The sequence below is a fragment of the Trichechus manatus genome, unplaced genomic scaffold, assembly GCF_000243295.1.
Source record: "Trichechus manatus latirostris isolate Lorelei unplaced genomic scaffold, TriManLat1.0 scaffold00032, whole genome shotgun sequence".
NCBI classification, from domain to species: domain Eukaryota; kingdom Metazoa; phylum Chordata; class Mammalia; order Sirenia; family Trichechidae; genus Trichechus; species Trichechus manatus.
In genome coordinates, this window is record NW_004443968.1 from 4,896,833 (window position 1) to 4,902,832 (window position 6,000).

A 6,000-nucleotide genomic window follows, 5' to 3' on the forward strand; every position below is an offset into this window, starting at 1 on the left:
GTTAGAATGTTCATTTCATGGAATGGTCTAAGTAATTTTAATGCTTTATGGATACATCATTGCCGTTATATTCAGTTGCCTACAACTTACAAATTTTAATTTAGTCACTAAATAGTGGGAAATTCTGCTGAAGAATTCACCAGAGGGGAGAAACCGAATTGAAGGGGAGTGAGTCTGTATCATGGGCCATTTATTTGAATTAAACTCAGCTTCCACAGGATGTTGCAGAGACTGATTAGAATGCTACATCTCTGGTTACTACCAGCATTGAGTTGATTACCAACCAATCTACATCTCCACATTTTCACACTCACCACCCATGACTTCAGAGCATTTCAATAATGAAACGCTACAGGGAGAGAAACAGTTTGGGTGTTTTTCCTTTACCTTGTGTAGTCTGACTGAGCTATCTAACATATACTGAAGTTGCCCCAAATGACACCACTAAGAAATACAGAGAAAAGGGAGCATAGAGGAAAAGAGGGAGGAAGGGAGGAAAGAGACAGGGGAAAAAGATTGTGGATTGCAAATTACATGACTATAAAAATCAATGAAAATTCCTTACAAAATAATATGGGAAAAGGTTTAGATGTATTTACGTTGCTCTGAACCCTACTCCTCAAGATGCTTTATTGTTTTGCAATTTAAAAAGCACTAAGAGATTTCTACAACAGAAGTACTTTACTGTTTTTATTAGAGATTATTTTTAAATGTGCACTGAGCGATTTATAGAAAAATCCACATTCTCTTTGGCTCATGTGATTCAGCCCTACCTGCTAAAGGCTTTATAAACTATTACGGCTTCGTATTATTGAGTAATTGCAACTATGAAAACAAAAAGATAACAGCTTCATACTCCCATTCATTCTTCACATTTCTACCAACTTCTCTCTCATCTCCGCCTAGTTTTATTCTTTCTTCTTTCCTTCACCCAATGTCTTCCTCTTCACTGTGTTCCAGAATATATGTTCACGTTTTCAAAACAATGTTGTTCAGCTTAAAGCACAAGTTTTCAGACCAAAGTATATAGATTTCTGCTGTGGTTAGCAATTTGAGAAAACAAAAAGATCAGCTTAATACAGGTTCAGATTTTCACTGTTCACATTTCGTATGCCTGGTCGACTGAGGAAACTTGGAGATGTAAAAGCAGTATAAAAAACCCAAACCCACTGCCACTGAGTCAATTATGACTCACAGCGACCCCATAGGACAGAGTAGAACTGTCCCATAGGGTTTCCAAGGCTGTAATCTTTATGGAAGCTGGTTGTCACATTTCTCCTGCAGAGCTGCTGGTGGTTTCAAACCACTGACCTTTCGATTAACAGCCGAGCACTTCATCTACTGTGCAAAGAGGACTCCTAAAAGCAGTACATATACACAACTGCATTTTTTTTTTTTTATCAAAGTACACGCTGAAATGGTTGGCTTACTGCCTAAGATACAACTATCAGAACTTTTTTTTTTTTAATTTTAAGAACCTCGTCGTTGAACATGGGTTCTCAAACATTTCACTCTGCTAAGTTTTGGGGTTTTGCTTAGCAAATTTAAGTCAAAAACAGAAGCAGTAGCATCTGTTGCTTTTGTCTAATAATTAGTACAGGTGGTAGGGTTATGGAGGTTAACACAAGGAAATCATTTTTTTTTTCTGCCTATGCATAGAAATATGAAAACACTTTTTAATGTAAACATACTTGAAACACTGAGGTATGTTGTAAAGAGTTAAACTATGGGTCTTGTGTAAATTCATTTGTTTGTCTGACAAACAAGAAAATGCTTCAAAGGTTATTTATGCCTGGAGGCTTTTACCAGGCAAAGAGACCTTCACATTTACATTTTTTTAAATGTGGGTTTAGGACACTCAGATAAAAATAATATGTATTATGAATAAAACGAATAAATTAGGAAAAGAAGAGTGAAAGATAAAAATGATTTTTTTTCTAGTTGTACAAATTGGTTCTTGCTTTCTCTCTCAAAGGCCAAAATACTTTAACTACTGCGAAGTCAATGAAATTATCTTCTGTCTTGTGAATTGACATAGCAGAATAGAAGAACCTCTTTGTTTAAAAACTTATTGTGCACTCAAAATAATCCCATCAGGCCTTCAGTATTTGGGGACAGTGTTTTGATCTTTAACAAGGAATACCCAAATTAGAATAGTTCGAGGAACCCACTCACCACAAAGTGACCAGTTTATCTTTGCAGAGTCAACATTAGTGCTAGCATAGCAACACCTACTGGTACATTTATGAAGTAAAGTTAAAACCAACATGGCCAGAAATCAGTGCCTCCATCTTAATGAGAAAAATTACAACCTGGGTTTTACCTGTGACGTCTACTCATAAAAATGACTGCTTCCAAACGAAAGAATGGAAAGAAAAATTGGAGCTGTCAAAGAAAAATATCTCTTCATGCTCACAGTGCCAATGAAGGTGATTGTTGTATTTCCCTGTAAACTGAAGTTGCCATTCAGCATGCTCCTAAAAAATTATGTCATGCAGTTCAAGGTTAAGACTGATTCTTCTTTTCTTCTTCATACATTCTTTAAAGGGAGTTACACAATTACAGGAAGCCATTCACAGAGAGTACTGAATGGACTGAAGTAAGCTGAGAGGCATCATGTTTATTTTTACCACAGATATGAAGTCTAGTCACCAAACAATGAATAATACAGCATGTAATGTCATAGTCTGCCAGCTTTACCAACTCCTAAACAACATCTTAACTTAAAGAGACATCCAAAACAGTAAGCACCACAAAAAACAGGGCTGCAGAGAGAATAATAAGTACCAAAAGAACGTACCCAGATCGTTCCAAATCCTAAAGTTCAGTAGAATTTGACCTCGCCAATATTTAGAAAAGCCATAGCTCCTGTTTAGTTAAACTCTTCTGCTCTGTAATAACGCCTGGAAAAGTCAGTCCTAGAAAAGTAAACAAGGCAATGTGCTGCCAGTTAACTAAGTTGTAGGCGAGGACACTGATTGGCTGCACCTCTGGTTTCTCCAGAAAGGACATGAGGACAGTCTTCATTCATTTACAAGCAGCCCACTGAAGGAATTAAGGAGGCAGGCAGTATGAACTCTACACTAATCTGTGGAAAGCCAACATGCTGAGGGAAAGTAATAATGATCCATCGAGGCAAGTTTGGTCAGTCTCCAAAATCCTGAAATAAAATCCCCTTCTCTCCTAGATGAGGTAGTAATTTTTACTTAACAGTCTTAAAGGATTATATGAATTGAGCGTCTGCTATTCTGAGTCTGTGCAATTGTACATTTCAGTTAAACTGGGCTCCATAACGGTTTTATTTCTTTAGTTAACAAAGTAGATACATCCATAATCCCTACGGTAGATTAAAATTAAGTGTCCCATTAGGTTTAGAGTTACTGAGATTGGTGGACTCTCAGGAAACATTAGAGAATTTTGTGTTCCCCAAACACAGAAATATATGGAATAAGTCTAGACCTTCATCACCACCTCCTAATTGCTCTCTTTGCTACTAGTCTTTCCCCCTTTCTGGACATGCCTGCCAGGTTAAATTGTCTAAAATATGTTTTTTCACTGAGTCACATCCCTTCTTAGAAACCTCAGTTGCTCACCTTGCCAAAGAATTTTCCAACTCTGTAGATTAGTGTTCTGTTCCCCAGAGATCAGTCCCAAACTACTTTTCAACTATGGCTCCCACTAGCCCCTCAGTACAAACCTTCCCCTCCTGTCAAGCTGTTTCAGCTATATCTGTCATGTACACGTTCATTAATATTCCCTGCATGTCTCAAGTGGTCGTGTTTTCCTCTTCTCCTTGTTCTTATGACTTCTAGTCCCTCCCTACTCTTGCATTTATGCCTTCTCCTTTTATTCTATCAAAATCCTCTAATATTCTCTATATAGAACTTCAATAGCTATTCTGGAGCCCTGGTGGTGCAGTGGTTAAGAGTTCGGCTGCTAACTAAACAGCTGGCAGTTTGAATCCACCAGCTGCTCCTTGGAAACCCTATGGGACAGTTCTACTCTGTCCTGCAGTGTCGCTATGAGTCAGAATCAACTCGATGGCAATGTGTTTATAGCTATTCCAGCCCAAATGAAGAGTTCCTATGATTTTCTTACTAAACTTTTACTATTCCAGATGTATACTATCTTGTATACTACCTAGTACCCTGTTGCATTTGTGGCAGCAAACTGTCCTAGGACAAGGATGATATTTTATACTTATGTATAGAGGTTAAGAAAAAAAAAAAAGAAAGAACATAAAAAGTTTCAAAAATTACTAGATTTACACTCCAAGAATGGTAAGAGATATCATCTAGAATGAAAAACAATTCACATGTTTAAGCACTTTCACATGCATTTTCTCATTGAGTAAAGTCTTAGTATCTCAAAATAGAGGCAAGATTCAGAAAATTTTAATTTCCACAAGAGTAGAAAATAGAAAGGAAGGGTAATCAGAATATGGTCGCTATGAGTCGGAATCAATTCAACGGCAATGGTTTTTTTTTGTTTTGTTTTGTTTTGTTTTTTGATAACACCTTTGCAATGACTCAGTAGCCCTTATTTATTCAAGGAGGATCTATTTCCTGACATATTTTCAGGTATACTCACTGCATTTTCAGGTCAAGTTACTGGATATTTTAAGACTGGTCACCTTATAATTCAGACCTCCCTAGTTTTCCCTCTCCGGATATGCTTTTTTTCATTAAAAAAAAAAAATTATTTCTTTGGGCTTTTGCACTTACCTACTAAGAACTTATCTTTGAAAGAAACCAAGGATCCCTTTTATAAGCTGCTTTAGAGGTTCATGAGATAAGGTAAAACTATGTTCTGGAGCATAAGTCACTCTACAGATTCCATCTATTTTTACTACTGTTGCTGTAATTACTATGGAATATTCTTAAAAGGTAAATTTTCCTCATGATAAAATGCACTAGGCATTTCAGCAATTAAACTATCATATACTAAACCCAGCCTTTAAAGAATATTGAAAGTTCTATGCATTCCTATGGTTTGTTTTTCTTACCATGACATCTCGAATTGCTGTTACAGTGAAGTAAAATGTCACAATCAACTGGACCTGTGATGAACTTGCTTTTGGATGTTCTTTCAAAGTAGTGTATCTTCCAGTCATCAGTTTGAAGCTAGAATCACTCAGTGTTCTCAGAGGGCAAAAGATAATGAGTAATCTTCAGAGCCCTAGAGATCTGCAGGCAAGCCGCCCTCCCCACAAATGTTATTTGTTACAGGACTTCTAAGGGGCAGTTGAAAGGAGGAAGGGCAGGTGGAGAAAACACAGCATTCATACCATGTACTTTCCATATAAACTACTATATTAACAAAAGTAATATACCTAAAAGCTAAACACAGTCAGTACAAACTCTGATAAAAATAATTGGCATTGGGGAAGATAAATAAGCTCCTGCCTATTGATCTGAATCCTTTTTGCCCTGTATTTCTCACTTGACACTACACAATGGTATTTCTCTTCATGACCCCAATGTCTTGATCTGAAAACCTCACCAGTTATTTCTCACTGAAGGGGAGAGAATAGTTTTGTTAACATCTGCTTTTTAGACTCTTATATTTTTAAGTTCTTGTTGCAACCGCCTTGATCTGCCTACCAGGGAATTGTAGCACATACCATGTGCCTGCCACTGAAATCTCTTTTCTTTTTATTTGTTCTATGGAATATTGATTTAGATTTTGGCCTATTCGCATTGCTTTAAACTTTTAAACGCTGGCTCTCATAGCTAGAGGAAACATTTTGCTGAAGCTAAAATGATCACCCAAGAGAACTTATTGGGGAAACACACAGACCAAAATTAGCCTTTGGCTCTGAATGTCCAGCTCCCATTCAAACCAGTGGAAGCTGAGCTCTGAGGATTTGAAGACACATTTTCCTTTACATCGAATATAAAGGCTTTTTGAAAGGGCCGGGCTTATTTGAGTTTCTGTTAAAGAAGCTGAATTAGCTCTTCGTCATATTATAAAAAGAAAGGCAGCATTTCTTCTCCAATT

The 6,000-nt window shown here is 37.0% G+C and overlaps 1 long non-coding RNA gene across 1 annotated transcript in view; it reads right to left on the bottom strand.

The window, feature by feature from the left end:
• Positions 1-5,341, bottom strand: part of LOC111820277 (uncharacterized) — a 47,017-nt gene extending 41,676 nt beyond the window's left edge. The window contains exon 1 of the long non-coding RNA XR_002823828.1: positions 5,006-5,341. This is a non-coding gene — a long non-coding RNA (uncharacterized LOC111820277). The remainder of the gene's footprint in view (positions 1-5,005) is intronic.
• Positions 5,342-6,000: the final 659 nt, after the last annotated feature.